The 17,793-nt window shown below is 47.3% G+C and overlaps 1 protein-coding gene across 2 annotated transcripts in view; it reads left to right on the top strand.

Moving 5' to 3' along the window:
* The window catches only part of CASKIN1 (CASK interacting protein 1), a 439,648-nt gene that overhangs the window by 365,555 nt on the left and 56,300 nt on the right, over positions 1-17,793 (top strand). The gene's annotated exons all lie outside the window — the stretch shown is intronic.

Here is a 17,793-nt window from a genome sequence, read left to right as displayed (position 1 = left end):
TTTGCAACTGTATTCTTTTACAATATTATAAGCCTTGAGCGTACTCTCCGGTCAATTAGAATGCTGATCCTATCCAGAATCACACAACTAATTGAAGTTCTTATAAAAATAAAAATGATTATCCCACCGCTTGCCACCAATTTGTCACGAACCCGGGCTGACTTGCAGATACAACAATCTGGATCAGCTGGTTGTGATGCCGGCGCACCGCGGTCACTTACCAAAATACACGGTTCTTCTGCCACCACGCAGACTGTTCTCCGGAGGTCTGCGATCTCCCAACAGATTAATAATAAATCACATTCAAATGACACACAAATATGTAGCATGGGCCTATCCAGGCACGTAAATTCAATAAGAATCACGGAGAATATGCTAGATTAAATGTGTTTAATCCAAAAAATATTTTCAAGGCTTAGTTACAAAAATATTAATAAAATGACAAACAGATTATAATGCACATATTCTCTTACAAAATAAAAGAGAGAAATAATTCAGAGTACCTAAGACAACTTACACTAAAGTTCTTAGCACTGCTGATGGGGTGGGGGATCTCACCCACAGGAATATCCTGATGCACTCCCAGACCTGACTGTCTGAACCCCAAGGAGTGGACATTGAATGTTGGATGGTATTCTCTTTTTATACATCCCTAATTCTTTGTTCATACTTAACAGGGTCTCCCAATCAGGTCAGCAGGGTTTGAGATTAATAGATTTCCAGTACAGGGTTACCTGGCCAAACTAGCAGGGTCACTGCTTTAAAGATAAGTGATGATATAACTCACTCTTCAACTTCCCCCTTCTAGACCTATAGTAAATACCAGAATCCTTATCTTAGCCTCTATAATAGTCTTTAGAAGTAGGGCACTGAAGTAACAGGAGGTCTGGTTCTGGGATTATGATCTAGGACACTGACTTCAGGGGTCATAAAAAGGGAGAGTTGCTCACACATGGCCTCATACTGTGAGGGATATACATCATTTGGTTACCTGAAAGCCATTCACTTGCTAATTCCAGCCCTTTCTGACCTGCACACCAAATAGCAATGGACATACCATGTTTATTATACAGTCTATAGAACTAAAGGACACACAGTTCTATAACACTCCTCAAATCACAGGACTTAGATCATTATCAGCCCCTCTTCCTGGAATGCCTATCTTCAAAAGAGGTGGGGTAATACCTCAGCCATTCTAGACACACACAGTTCAATTAAAGGACTTCATAGTTCACAAAATATTATTTCTGGCGATTATTCTTGTGATTAATCGTCACACATGTTGGTACAATCAGTCTGGTCTATTGATGAGAAGTCAGGGCAGCACTGGTTGATATGCATTTAATGTGAAATCCAGATCAGGTATTGATCACCACCAGGGGCCGTATTCTCCACAGAAAGTGTTTCCAGCCGGGTGGCATCAAGAAGTAGCCGGGTGGGGGCATTAGCAATAATAAAATGTTTTAAATCCTGACCTTATAATGATTTAACCTTGAAATAACAATTTATATATTAATTCTCCTCCTTCTTCTTAGAGGCCCAGATACAGGCCCCACTTGCTGGCACCAAAGAATTAATTTTTGATACATCTCAGATACAAGCCCCAGGGCTGCCATCAGGAATTGTGGGGCCTGGGACTAACAAAATGGGCAGGCCCCCCCCCCAACCCACTCTCAAGCCTCCCTTCCCCTGCTCCCCCACCCCACATCCCCCCTTCCCCACTGGCTGTGAGAAAGTAACCAAATAACAAAACAGCCACCTAGCCAGTTGCACTCCCCACATCTGCAACACCTGACATGCTGCAATAATGCAAGAAGAATCACTTACCTTACTAACCTCGCTCCTTCTGTTCTGGCTGCTCCGGCTCTTCAGTCCTCACACCACACGCACACGCAGCGTCCCAGCTCCTTTCTCAATCAGCGTTGCAACGTCATGACGTCACGCTGCGCCGGCTCAGAGTCACAAGCAAAACTTTATTGCTGCTTAGGTAGGAGGCAGAGCAGGACGATGCCAGTGGCTGGGTACATATTGTATGGTGGCGGAGGTTAGTAGTGGGTGGCTCTCTGTTAGGAGTGGGCCCCAGGCCGGGCCTGTCACTCACTATCGAGGTGACAGGAGTGGGCAGGCAGTCTCTATTGTGCAGCAGCAGGGGGGTGGTAGCGGGCGGGCCCCCCGAGTGTCCGGGCCCGGGACTCCAGGCCTAGCAGTCCCCCCCTGATGGCGGCCCTGACAAGCCCCACTTGCAGGCTACACAGACTATATTTTTTATACAGCCCTCAGATACTGTCCCCACTTGCAGGCTACAAAGAATATAGTTTTTATACAGCTCCAGATACTGGCCCCACTTGCTGGCTACACAGAATATATTTATTATACAGCCCGAAGATACTGTCCCCACTTGCAGGCTCTCTTCAATTAGTTCAGATGACTATTTCCGCTTGACCAGTGCACCCGTGCTTTTATACAGGAGGAGGGATCTTTGCCCTCCAGCCTGACACCGCCCCTGCACTGTGATGGACAACTTTCCCCCGCCCCAATGCCACATCCCCTGCCCGGCACTCTCCCCTGCCCCAATGCCACATCCCCTGCCCGGCACCTCCCTCTGCCCCAATGCTGCATTCCCTGCCCGGCACCTCTCCCTGCCCCAATGCTGCATCCCCTGCCCGGCACTCTTTCCTACCCCAATGCCATATCCCCTGCCCCAATGCTGCATTCCCTGCCTGGCACCTCCCCCTGCCCCAATGCTGCATTCCCTGCCCGGCACCTCCCCCTGCCCCAATGCTGCATTCCCTGCCCGGCACCCCCACCTGCCCCAATGCCACATCCCCTGCCCGGCATCTCCCCTGCCCCAATGCCATATCCCCTGCCCGGCACCTCCCCCTGCCCTAATGCCGCATCCCCTGCCCGGCACCTCCCCCTGCCCCAATGCTGCATCCCCTGGCTGGCACTCTCCCCTGCCCCAATGCTGCATTCCCTGCCCGGCACTTTTCCCTACCCCAATATCGCATCCCCTGCCCGGCACTCTTCCCTGCCCCAATGTCGCGTCCCCTGCCTGACACCTCTCCCCGCCCCATGCGCCGTTGCCCATCACCCGGAACCTTCACTAACATGTCCTTATTGCCGGCAGACACAGAACTTCCGATGTGAAGAACATGTGATGCCGGCGCAGCTCGGCGTCGCATCCGTGTCCGTGGCAACAAGGACACTGTGAGGCTGATCGGGAACGCGGCGCATTGGGGCGAGGGGAAGGGCCGGATGATAAGCTGTTTCTCTTGGGCAGTGTGCCCGAAAAAATCAGCCTGGGGAGAACACTGAGGGGCCTGGGAGACAGCAGATCCTCCCCAAACCGCTGCCTCCACTTTGTGACAAACCTTTAGCCACCTGCCTGGAGTAGTCACATTGTTTGCGACCACTCTGGGCTGTGCGTTACATAACATGGTTGCACCCAGTAATCTCCCAGCAGCCACTGATGGCAGAGGGGCCTCCGGGGTCCTCTGCTTCCCTGTGCCCTCCCCCATGTGTCTACCGTACTGCCAATCACTGCTAATTGGGCAACCCATCAGTACCCCCACCTGCAGATTACAATCATATTTTGATCATGATTGGCAAATCAGTGAAATCCAATATGTTGGATTTCACCGATCTAAAGATACCGGGTTGCAGGATCACAGGAACGCAGCGATCCCTCGTGTATGGGGACCTCTACTCAAAAGCTTTCTATTTAGTTTATTAGCTAAAAAAAAAAAAAATCCCCCTGTAAATCCAAAATATAAAAATAGGGATTAAGACAGATGCCAGAAGCTATACTATGGCCATAAGATACATACATAAGATGCAGCAAGAGGGTCCCTGAATATACTATAATATAGAGAACAAATAGATTTGCCCCACTGGATGAAAATGTTTATTTTCAGAAACAGCAGCTCCCAATTAGGACTGCAGGAGCAGGCAGCCAGCCAATCAGGACTAGAGCACACAAGCAGCCAATCAGGACTAGAGCAGACAAGCAGCCAATCAGGACTGCATGAGCAGGAAAATAATAATGACCTGTTTTATACCTATAAAATGACCACATATATTATGTATATTCCAGATGCCTTCTCACTCTGGGCGGGATGTATCAAGCATCGCACATTGTATAGAATAGAGCCCGTATCTCATCACATGCATAGCGGCATTTATTAATGTATTTTACTGCATTTTAGTGTTAGTACATCCCGTCTTCTCACACTAATGTGTGACATAAATGACTCTAAACCAAGTGGTGTTTTAGGTGCAAACCATAAAAGTTTAATGAAAGAGCTGGTTCTGGGACTAAGGAGGTGGCACTTTTGTTGTGACCATTAGAGCAAAGTTGTCACTCAGGTGCCTGGTGTGTCCTCTCTAATCCTCATGTCATTGCTTCCTGTGCCCACATCTGCATGTCCCATCTATGTGCCAATGTCAGACGCCTCTGAGCAGGTCCTCAGTAACTCAGAGCCTCCAATAGGAACAGTCTCATATAGCTAAAGAGAAGATAGAGAAGGGGAAGAACAAATTAGTATAGATTCAATTCCAGTGTATTTCTCTGGGGAATAAGACTCATGTGAGCAACATGCTGACTCTCTCTATACATGACCTCCCTACATCTATATCCTTACCTGTCTATACATAAGCTACCTAGATCTATATCCTTACATCTCTATACATGAGCTCCCTAACTCTATATCCTTACCTCTCTATACATAAGCTCCCTAGATCTATATCCTTACATCTCTATATCCTTACCTCTCTATACATGAGCTCCCTAGCTCTATACCCTTACCTCTATATACATGAGCTCCCTAGCTCTATATCCTTACCTCTATATACATGAGCTCCCTAGATCTATATACTTACCTCTCTATACATGAGCTCCCTAACTCTATATCCTTACCTCTCTATACATGAGCTCCCTAGATCTATATCCTTACCTCTCTATACATGAGCTCCCTAGATCTATATCCTTACCTCTATACATGAGCTCCCTAGATCTATATCCTTACATCTCTATATCCTTACCTCTCTATACATGAGCTCCCTAGCTCTATACCCTTACCTCTATATACATGACCTCCCTAGCTCTATATCCGTACCTCTCTATACATGAGCTCCCTAACTCTATATCCGTACCTCTCTATACATGAGCTCCCTAGATCTATATCCTTACATCTCTATATCCTTACCTCTCTATACATGAGCTCCCTAGCTCTATACCCTTACCTCTATATACATGACCTCCCTAGCTCTATATCCGTAACTCTCTATACATGAGCTCCCTAACTCTATATCCGTACCTCTCTATACATGAGCTCCCTAGATCTATATCCTTACATCTCTATATCCTTACCTCTCTATACATGAGCTCCCTAGCTCTATACCCTTACCTCTATTTACATGAGCTCTATAGCCTTACCTCTATATACATGAGCTCCCGTCTCCCTAGATCTATATTCTTACCCATGTATATGAGAAAGCATCACCCCTATCCCAATTTGTGACACTCTTTATTTTATTTTGCTGTGTTTAACAATTAATGCAGAGTAATTATTCCAGAAATGTAATTTACCCATATGAATAAAGTTTGGGGGGAGATTTATCAAAGTTTGGAGAGAGATAAAGTATCATCCAATCAGCTCCTGAATGTCATTTCTCAGGCACAGCCGGTAACATGACAGTTAGAGGGTGATTAGGTTGGTGCTTTATCTCTCTCCAAACTTGTTAAATCTCCCCCTAAGTTTTAATTGTAAAACAATTGATATCATAACTAATCTTTGGTGACAAGTGCACCCTCTCTACTTACCGAATGTCCACTTTGTCCTCTGGGCAGTGTGAATATCCTGAGCTTGCTGTCATAAAGTCCACCCCAGGGTGTTATTGATGCCTGGTAGAAGATGGTCAGATCCCCTTCTGTGATGTTTCAGGTCAGACTGGGTGTTATTTGCCTGGTGGGGATATACTGTCACAGATGTCATCTGAGTGGAGGTGACAGTATATGGGAGGGGATGGGGAGGCTTCACACGTGGCGAGGGGCACGTGGTGGTGGGGGACGGGGTGGATAGGCCACTGCAGAGACGGTAAGGGGTGGCTTAGGGGAGCAAGGTGTGAGAGAGCGTCGTATTACACGTCCGTATAAGAGCTCTACCTGCTCCAAGAGGGACTCCGTGTGTACACGTTGTGGCTTCACGCTGTGCTGGAGTAGGGCCACACGTGCGCGTTCCAGGAGCAGCTGCACACGCCTCTGACGGGGTTCCACGCTCTTATTTTGGGGCTCTACATGCTCCATGGGGGGCTCCGTGTGTCCACGTTGTAGCTTCACGCCGTGCTGGAGTAGTGCCACACGTGCGCGTTCCAGGAGCAGCTGCACACGCCTCTGACGGGGCTCCACGCTCTTATTTTGGGGCACCACACGCCCATAGTGGGGCACCACACGCTCCTGGAGCAGAGCCCTGCGTTCCAGGAGTGGGGCTATGTGGCTATGTTGGCGAGCCACGCACCCGTGTTGGGGCTCCAAGTGCCCAATGAGGGGAGCCACATATCCAGGCTGGCGCTCCATGCCGTCTTCCCTAGGAGCCATGCGCCAAATAAGGGACGCCGCCTGCATACGTTGGGTCACCACAGGCACATGCTGGGGCGCTATGCAGACCTCGTACAGCACCAGACGGGCTGAGGAAGGGGGTATTTTCAATAGCTTTGGGTCCATCCGAAGATTGATCCGTTCACCTTTCATTATAGCAAAGGTGTGGCCTAACAGTTCCTGGGGTGGAGTGTATATAGGAGACGTGACATCACAATGGGCTGAGGTGACATCACAGAGAAGCAGCTGGCATCACAATGGAAAAAGAGCAACTATGAATTTAAAATCAAGCCCAATACAGGGGGCGTGGCCATGGCAGCACCATTTTAGTATACTCATATAAAAGTCATATAATACATAAAACATAATAACCTTTATTAATAATAATAATAATAATAATAATAATTATTATTATTATTATTTGTATACAAATTAACAGGGGAAAAAAGCTGTAACTTATTCCTGGCGTTAGAGAAGTTCCCCTTCTAGGAATCCCTTAATATCTCAGAGCCATCGTCTGTACCTCAGCACACATCACAAGCCAGAGGCACTCACCTCACTAACATAATGCCGCCTGTCAGCCTATCCCATAATACTCCTGCCACCTGGGAGCATAGATGCAACCAATTAGAGCTGGGCTTTCAGTTACATATGACACCATAACAGTTGTACAAGTAACATGCATATTGTTGCAGCAATAAAACTATTAATGTATTGTATGTACTGTAAATGTGTAGGTACAATGTGTAGGCCTATTTATTAATTCTGCCCTAAAAATATAAGTAAACTGTTGATTCCACTTGTTTAAGGGCAAAATGAAGTGCTACTGGTATGTACCAATATAGAAAGCAGGGTATATCCTCCATTCTGTCCACCAGTTTTCTGTGGGCAGTCGGAAAGGGGCATGAAGGGCCCACCAGGAAAATGCAGAAGTAGGGGCCCATGCTTAATAGGTGTGACCAGCCACCACAGGGGTGTGGCCAGCCACCACAGAGGCTTGGCCAACCATTGGAGAGGACATAGCCTGCAGACAACATGGCCACTGCAGAGCTTAGTCTGGGCCCCTCTATAAATATATATAGTAAGTACTGATAGTTCATACAGTATAATCCACCAGATTATGCACTGTAGTGATTATGCTATAGTCCTGGGAATGCAGTATAACATAAAGTGTATAATAATTAGGGGTGTGCACCGGCCACTTTTCGTGTTTTGGTTTTGGATCTGGATCTTTCTTCGTGTTTTGGATCTGGATTGGTTTTGCCAAAACCACCCTTCCGTGTTTTGGGTTCTGGGTTTTGTGTTTTGGATTTGTATTTTTTTTTTAAAAAGCATAAAAACAGCTAAAATCACAGAATGTGTTGGTTTTTCTGCTCCTATGCTATTATTATCCTCAATAATCTTAATTTCCACTCATTTCCAGTCTATTCTGAACACCTCACACCTTATGTTTTTATGTCCAAAAGGCTATGCTAAGCGACACGCGTGGGCGGCACAAACACGTGGCCCATCTAGGTGTGGCACTGCAGTGGCAGACAGGATGGCAGTTTGAAAAACTAGGCCCCAAACAGTACATAATGCAAAGAAAAAAAAGAGGTGCAAGATGGAATTGTCCTTGGGCCCTCCCACCCACCCTTATGTTGTATAAACAGGACATGCACACTTTAACAAACCAATATTTTCAGCGCCAGGGTCTGCCACACGACTGTGGCTGAAATGATTGATTCGTTTGGGCCCCCACAAAACAAGCTGGCAATTAATCTGGCCCTACACAAACTGGCTCTACGGAGGCAAGATGTCATCCTCATCCTCCTCATTCACCGATTCCTCACCCTCTTCAGTGTTGTGTACATCCTCATCCTCACAGAGTATTAATTCGTCCCCACTGGAATCCACCACCACAGGTCCCTCTGTACGTTCTGGAGTCTGGTCTCCCTGGAAGAGTTGATAATTCATTTTTATGAAGATCATCTTCTCCACATTTTGTGGAAGCAACCTCCTACGCCTTTTGCTGACAAGGTTCCCGGCTGCACTAAACACTCTTTCGGATTGCACACTGGAGGGGGGGCAGCTCAGGTAAAATACAGCCAGTTTGTACAGGGGCCTCCAAATTGCCTCTTTTTCCTGCCAGTACATGTACGGACTGTCTGACATGCCTACTTGGATGCTGTCACCGATGTAATCCTTTAGCAGACAGACGCACGCTTGTCGCTGCTGCTTTGAGGATGCAGGTGCGGCTACTGCGCATACATTTCACATACAAACACAGAAAATAAGATTATTTTATTTTGGTTGGAGCGCACTTTGGGGGTTACACCACCCTTTAACAGACAGACGCACGCTTGTCGCTGCTGCTTTGAGGATGCAGGTGCGGCTACAGCCCACACAATTCACAAAGACAGAAAAAAAAAAGAATTTTTTTATTGTTTGTGGAGCGCACTTTGGGGGTTACACCACCCTTTAACAGACAGACGCACGCTTGTCGCTGCTGCTTTAAGGATGCAGGTGCGGCTACAGCCCACACATTTCACAAAGACAGAATAAAAAAGAATGATTTTTTTTTGTGGTGCGCACTTTGAGGGTTACACCTCCCTTTAACAGACAGACGCACGCTTGTCGCTGCTGCTTTGAGGATGCAGGTGCAGCTACTGCGCATATATTTCACACACAAACACAGAAAAAAAGATTATTTTATTTTGGTTGGAGCACACTTTGGGGGTTACACCACCCTTTAACAGACAGACGCACGCTTGTCGCTGCTGCTTTGAGGATGCAGGTGCGGCTACAGCCCACACAATTCACAAAGACAGAAAAAAAAAGGAATTTTTTTATTGTTTGTGGAGCGCACTTTGAGGGTTACACCACCCTTTAACAGACAGACGCACGCTTGTCGCTGCTACTTTGAGGATGCAGGTGCAGCTACAGCCCACACAATTCACTAAGACAGAAAAAAAAAGATTTTTTTATTGTTTGTGGAGCGCACTTTGAGGGTTACACCACCCTTTAACAGACAGACGCACGCTTGTCGCTGCTGCTTTGAGGATGCATGTGGAATCTAGACGGGATTTGGAACCGGGGACACACTACCTCCATCAATTGTCTAAATCCCACTGCAGTAATGGCGAATACCGGACACACGTCTAACACCAACATAGCAGTCAAGGCCTCAGTTATACGTTTTGCTTCAGGATGACTGCTGTCGTACTTCATCCTCCTCGCTAGGGACTGTTGGAGGGTCAATTGTTTAGTAAAAGTAGTGGTGTTCCTACTTCCTCTCTGGGATGATGAACAACTCCCAGCAGCAGCAACAGCACTAGGAGGAAGTGGTTCTTGATCTTTCTCTATTTTATTTTTATCGGAGAAAGTTTGGTCCTCCATTTATGTTATATTGATATATACGTGTGGCTAAGGCGCACACAAACACAGAAAATATTTTTTTATTTTTGCTGGAGAGTAGTGCACTTTGTGGGTTACACCACCCTTTAAGAAATGAGCCAGCCGGCTCTTTACTTATGGGACACAGGCGCACGCTTGGCGCTGCTCCTTTGTTGATGCACGTGCAGCCACAGTGCACACAATTCACAAACACAGAAAATATTTTTTTATTTTGTTTGGAGTGTACTTTGGGGGTTACAGCACCCTTTAACGGACAAGCCAGCCAGCTCTTTACTTATGGGACACAGGCGCACGCTTGGCGCTGCTCCTTTGTTGATACACGTGCAGCCACAGTGCACACAATTCACAAACACAGAAAATATTTTTTTATTTTGTTTGGAGTGCACTTTGGGGGTTACAGCACCCTTTAACGGACAAGCAAGCCGGCCCTTTACTAATGGGACACAGGTGCACACTTGGCGCTGCTCCTTTGTTGATGCACGTGCAGCCACAGTGCACACAATTCACAAACACAGAAAATATTTTTTATTTTGTTTGGAGTGCACTTTGGGGGTTACAGCACCCTTTAACGGTCAAGCCAGACGGCCCTTTACTTATGACACAGGCGCACGCTTGGCACTACTTTGTTGATGCACATGCGGCTACAGTGCACACAATTCACAAACACAGAAAATATATATATTTTTTGTTTGGAGTGTACTTTGGGGGTTACAGCACCCTTTAACGGACAAAACCAGCTGGCCCTTTACTAATGGGACAAGGGCGCACGCTTGGCGCTGCTCCTTTGTTGATGCACGTGCAGCCACAGTGCACACAATTCACAAACACAGAAAATATTTTTTATTTTGTTTGGAGTGTACTTTGGGGGTTACAGCACCCTTTAACGGTCATGCCAGCCGGCCCTTTACTTATGACACAGGTGCACGCTTGGCACTACTTTGTTGATGCACGTGCGGTTACTGTGCACACAGTTCACAAACACAGAAAATATTTTTTATTTTGTTTGGAGTGCACTTTGGGGGTTACAGCACCCTTTAACGGTCATGCCAGCCGGCCCTTTACTTATGACACAGGTGCACGCTTGGCACTACTTTGTTGATGCTCATGCGGTTACTGTGCACACAGTTCACAAACACAGAAAAAAATATATATTTTTTTTGCACTTGGGGGGAGCACCCCTGATGGACAGAGCACCCCCTGGAGAACACTACAGCACCCCTTTAGGACTGGGACACTGCACAGGGACTTTGGAGTGGACACAGCCCCTATGGACACCTGACTGCACAACACAGTCCAGCCAGCCCCTATGGACTTTGGAGGAGTGGACACAGCCCCTATGGACAACAGCAGCACAGCACAACACTACACTGCACTACACTACACAGCCCAGCCAGCCCTAACTCCCACCCTCCCTCTTCACTGTCCACAGCCGAGTGAGAAAATGGCGCCGACGCGGGTACCTTATATAGAATCCAAAACCCGCGAGACCCGGAAGGCGGGATGATGACGTTTTGCCTCGATTTCAGATCCGAGTCAGGCGGGAAAAGTCGAGCCTTTCTCGGATCGGAATCGGATCGGGGGGGCTCGGGGGGTTCGGATTTCAGAAATCCAAACCCGCTCACCCCTAATATATATATATATATATATATATATATATATATATATATAATAATACAGGACACAATCATGATCATCCACGGCATCTGTTCACTAGTGCAGGGAGAGCCTGGGGCTGCGTGCTGGGAACTCCCCCACAGTGATGCAAACAGGGGGTGCCCCATTCTCCAGAGGCTCCACTTCTTTTATTCTAAGCCCCGCCCCCTTTTCGGATGTGCTCGCCTACGTAGCGCAAACTGTACCTCTTCTAGGAAGTAAAAATTGGGAGGTATGTATATATATCACATTAATGCACTGTACATATAAGGGGACCCCTGTACACACTAGCCAGTGTCTAAAACTCAATGAGAACCTCATTAGGTCTAGTAAAGGCAAAAACCATTTACCACTGGGATAACTTAAGTGTTGGTTTCCTTTTTTTTATTCTTCTTAATTTGCAATATGCTATAATTTAAATGTCTAGTGGGTATATTTACTAAAGTGAGAGTTTTTAGATATGGAGATGTTGCCCATAGCAACCAATCAGATTCTAGCTATTATCTTCTAGAACAGTGGTTCCCAAACTGTGCGCCACGGCTCTGAGTGGGACACTATTAGCTGACATTACAGGGTGACTGCACATGCTCAGTACCCGGCTCTCAGTGGGACACTATTAGCTGACATTACAGGGTGACTGCACATGCTCAGTACCCGGCTCTCAGTGGGACACTATTAGCTGACATTACAGGGTGACTGCACATGCTCAGTGCACGGCTCTCAGTGGGACACTATTAGCTGACATTACAGGGTGACTGCACATGCTCAGTACCCGGCTCTCAGTGGGACACTATTAGCTGACATTACAGGGTGACTGCACATGCTCAGTGCACGGCTCTCAGTGGGACACTATTAGCTGACATTACAGGGTGACTGCACATGCTCAGTGCCCGGCTCTCAGTGGGACACTATTAGCTGACATTACAGGGTGACTGCACATGCTCAGTGCACGGCTCTCAGTGGGACACTATTAGCTGACATTACAGGGTGACTGCACATGCTCAGTGCACGGCTCTCAGTGGGACACTATTAGCTGACATTACAGGGTGACCGCACATGCTCAGTGCACGGGTCTCAGTGGGACACTATTAGCTGACATTACAGGGTGACCGCGCATGCTCAGTGCACGGCTCTCAGTGGGACGCTATTAGCTGACATTACAGGGTGACCGCGCATGCTCAGTGCACGGCTCTCAGTGGGACACTATTAGCTGACATTACAGGGTGACCGCGCATGCTCAGTGCACGGCTCTCAGTGGGACACTATTAGCTGACATTACATTGTGACCGCGCATGCTCAGTGCACGGCTCTCAGTGGGACACTATTAGCTGACATTACAGGGTGACCGCGCATGCTCAGTGCACGGCTCTCAGTGGGACACTATTAGCTGACATTACAGGGTGACCGCACATGTTCAGTGGACGGCTCTCAGTGGGACACTATTAGCTGACATTACAGGGTGACCGCGCATGTTCAGTGGACGGCTCTCAGTGGGACACTATTAGCTGACATTACAGGGTGACTGCACATGCTCAGTGCACGGCTCTCAGTGGGACACTATTAGCTGACATTACAGGGTGACTGCACATGCTCAGTGCACGGCTCTCAGTGGGACACTCTCTTGTACATTTGTCCATTATGACTGGTCACCATTATTTTATTATAACTGTCAACATTTTAACTGTGTCTACATTTTGGTTGTCTACATTTTAACTGTCCAGCTTATGACGCTGTAAACCTTATGTTCATGTCGACCTCTTTGGTTGTCGACATTTTTCCACCATGTTGACATTTTGACTGTTGACATCTTGGTGTCGACCTTTCCATTGTCTATGTTTTGACTGTCTATATTTTGACTACATCCCAGTTGTGAGGTCTGGATCTTATTGTATTTCCAAATGTGGGTGTCTGCATCATCTTTATGTGACATGTATGTTGTTGGTAGAGGATTAGGGAACACTTTGATTACGTGTTGGTACAATCAGTCTGCTCTATTGATGAGAAGTCAGGGCAGCAGTGGTTGATATGCATTTAATGTGAAATCCAGATGAGGTATTGATCACCACCAGGGGCCGTATTCTCCCCTGAAAATTTTTCCAGCCGGGTGGCATCAAGAAGTAGCCGGGTGGGGGCATTAGCAATAATAAAATGTTTTAAATCCTGACCTTATAATGATTTAAACTTGAAATAACAATTTATATATTAATTCTCCTCCTTCTTAGAGGCCCAGATACAGGCCCCACTTGCTGGCACCAAAGAATTTATTTTTGATACATCTCTCAGATACAGGCCCCACTTGCTGGCTACACAGAATATATTTATTATACAGCCCTCAGATACTGTCCCCACTTCCTGGCTACACAGAATATATTTATTATACAGCCCTCAGATACTGTCCCCACTTCCTGGCTACACAGAATATATTTATTATACAGCCCTCAGATACTGTCTCCACTTGCAGGCTACAAAGAATATATTTTTGATACAGCTCCAGATACTGTCCCCACTTGCAGGCTCTCTTTAATCAGTTCAGATGACTATTTCCGCTTGACCAGTGCACCCGTGCTTTTATACAGGAGGAGGGATCTTTGCCCTCAAGCCTGACACCGCCCCTGTACTGTGATGGACAACTTTCCCCCGCCCCAATGCCACATCCCCTGCCCGGCACTCTCCCCTGCCCCAATGCCACATCCCCTGCCCGGCACCTCCCCCTGCCCCAATGCTGCATTCACTGCCCGGCACCTCCCCCTGCCCCAATGCTGCATTCACTGCCCGGCACCTCCCCCTGCCCCAATGCTGCATTCACTGCCCGCCACCTCCCCCTGTCCCAATGCTGCATTCCCTGCCCGGCACTCTTCCCTACCCCAATGTCGCGTCCCCTGCCTGACACCTCTCCCCGCCCCATGTGCCGTGGCCCATCACCCGGAACCTTCACTAACATGTCCTTATTGCCGGCAGACACGGAACCTCCGATGTGAAGAACATGTGATGCCGGCGCAGCTCGGCGTCGCATCCGTGTCCGTGGCAACAAGGACACTGTGAGGGTGATCGGGAACGCGGCGCATTGGGGCGAGGGGAAGAGCCGGATGATAGGCTGTTTCTCTTGGGCAGTGTGCCCGAAAAAATCAGCCTGGGGAGAACACTGAGGGTCCTGGGTGACAGCAGATCCTCCCCAAACAGACACCTCCACTTTGTGACAAACCTTTAGCCACCTGCCTGGAGTGGTCACATTGTTTGCGACCACTCTGGGCTGTGCGTTACAGAACATGGTTGCACCCAGTAATCTCTCAGCAGCCACTGATGACAGAGGGGCCTCCGGGGTCCTCTGCTTCCCTGTGCCCTCCCCCATGTGTCTACCGTACTGCCAATCACTGCTAATTGGGCAACCCATCAGTACCCCCCACCTGCAGATCACAATCATATTTTGATCATGATTGGCAAATCAGTGAAATCCAACATGTTGGATTTCACTGATCTAAAGATAACGGGTTGCAGGATCACAGGAACGCAGCGATCCCTCGTGTATGGGGACCTCTACTCAAAAGCTTCTATTTAGTTTTGGTAGCTAAAAAAAAAAAATCCCCCTGTAAATCCAAAATATAAAAATAGGGATTAAGACAGATGCCAGAAGCTATACTATGGCCATAAGATACATACATAAGATGCAGCAAGAGGGTCCCTGAATATACTATAATATAGAGAACAAATGGATTTGCCCCACTGGATGAAAATGTTTATTTTCAGAAACAGCAGCTCCCAATTAGGACTGCAGGAGCAGGCAGCCAGCCAATCAGGACTAGAGCAGACAAGCAGCCAATCAGGACTACATGAGCTGGAAAATAATAATGACCTGTTTTATACCTATAAAATGACCACATATAATATGTATATTCCACATGCCTTCTCACTCTGGGCGGGATGTATCAAGCATCGCACATTGTATAGAATAGAGCCCGTATCTCATCACATGCATAGCGGCATTTATTAATGTAATTTACTGCATTTTAGTGTTAGTACATCCCGTCTTCTCACACTAATGTGTGACATAAATGACTCTAAACCAAGTGGTGTTTTAGGTGCAAACCATAAAAGTTTAATGAAAGAGCTGGTTCTGGGACTAAGGAGGTGGCACTTTTGTTGTGACCATTAGAGCTCCGTAGTCACTCAGGTGCCTGGTGCGTCCTCTCTAATCCTCATGTCATTGCTTCCTGTGCCCACATCTGCATGTCCCATCTATGTGCCAATGTCAGACTCCTCTGAGCAGGTCCTCAGTAACTCAGAGCCTCCAATAGGAACAATCTCATATAGCTAAAGAGAAGATAGAGAAGGGGAAGAACAAATTAGTATAGATTAAATTCCAGTGTATTTCTCTGGGGAATAAGACTCATGTGAGCAACATGCTGACTCTCTCTATACATGAGCTCCCTACATCTATATCCTTACCTGTCTATACATAAGCTCCCTAGATCTATATCCTTCCATCTCTATACATGAGCTCCCTAACTCTATATCCTTACCTCTCTATACATAAGCTCCCTAGATCTATATCCTTACATCTCTATACCCTTACCTCTCTATACATGAGCTCCCTAGCTCTATACCCTTACCTCTATATACATTGGCTCCCTAGCTCTATATCCTTACCTCTATATACATGAGCTCCCTAGCTCTATATCCTTACCTCTATATACATGAGCTCCCTAGATCTATATCCTTACCTCTCTATACTGTACATGAGCTCTATATCCTTACCTCTCTACATGAGCTCTATATCCTTACCTCTCTATACATGAGCTCTATATCCTTACCCATACTTGCAGACATCTCGGCAGGGGAATCCGGGAGGGGGCTGGCAGGTCCGTCCAGCAGGGGCGGGTCAAAGAGGCGGAGCGGGGGCGTGCCGACGTGATCGTGTCATAGTGGCTCCGCCCCCCGATTTATAATGCCAATATTACTGGCATTATAAGGCAGGGGGCGGGGCTACGATGACGCGATTCGCGCTGAATCGCGTCATCACACCACCGCACCGCTCACTTTTGCGGCTGGCGCGGGGGTTAGCGGGGAGCCGGCATCTATTCCGTGGGGCTTGCCTAGTCTGCGGGGTGTCAGGAGCGGCACCCGATTTTCGGGAGGCTCCCGACAGTCCCGGGAGAGTAGGCAAGTATGTCCTTACCTCTCTATACTGTACATGAGCTCTATATCCTTACCTCTCTATACTGTACATGAGCTCTATATCCCTACCTCTCTATACATGAGCTCTATATTCTTACCTCCCTATACATGAGCTCTATATCCTTACCTCTCTATACATGAGCTCTATATCCTTACCTCTCTATACATGAGCTCCCGTCTCCCTAGATCTATATTCTTACCCATGTATATGAGAAAGCATCACTCCTATCCCAATTTGTGACACTCTTTATTTTATTTTGCTGTGTTTAACAATTAATGCAGAGTAATTATTCCAGAAATGTAATTTACCCATATGAATAAAGTTTGGGGGGAGATTTATCAAAGTTTGGAGAGAGATAAAGTATCATCCAATCAGCTCCTGAATGTCATTTCTCAGGCACAGCCGGTAACATGACAGTTAGAGGGTGATTAGGTTGGTGCTTTATCTCTCTCCAAACTTGTTAAATCTCCCCCTAAGTTTTAATTGTAAAACAATTGATATCATAACTAATCTTTGGTGACAAGTGCACCCTCTCTACTTACCGAATTTCCACTTTGTCCTCTGGGCAGTGTGAATATCCTGAGCTTGCTGTCATAAAGTCCACCCCAGGGTGTTATTGATGCCTGGTAGAAGATGGTCAGATCCCCTTCTGTGATGTTTCAGGTCAGACTGGGTGTTATTTGCCTGGTGGGGATATACTGTCACAGATGGCATCTGAGTGGAGGTGACAGTATATCGGAGGGGATGGGGAGGCTTCACACGTGGCGAGGGGCACGTGGTGGTGGGGGACGGGGTGGATAGGCCACTGCAGAGACGGTAAGGGGTGGCTTAGGGGAGCAAGGTGTGAGAGAGCGTCGTATTACACTGCCGTGTAAGAGCTCTACCTGCTCCAAGAGGGACTCCGTGTGTACACGTTGTGGCTTCACGCTGTGCTGGAGTAGGGCCACACGTGCGCGTTCCAGGAGCAGCTGCACAT

The sequence above is a fragment of the Taudactylus pleione genome, unplaced genomic scaffold (assembly GCF_031769625.1).
Source record: "Taudactylus pleione unplaced genomic scaffold, aTauple2 ptg000098l, whole genome shotgun sequence".
NCBI lineage: Eukaryota > Metazoa > Chordata > Amphibia > Anura > Myobatrachidae > Taudactylus > Taudactylus pleione.
This window is presented reverse-complemented; position numbering and strand designations above follow the sequence as displayed.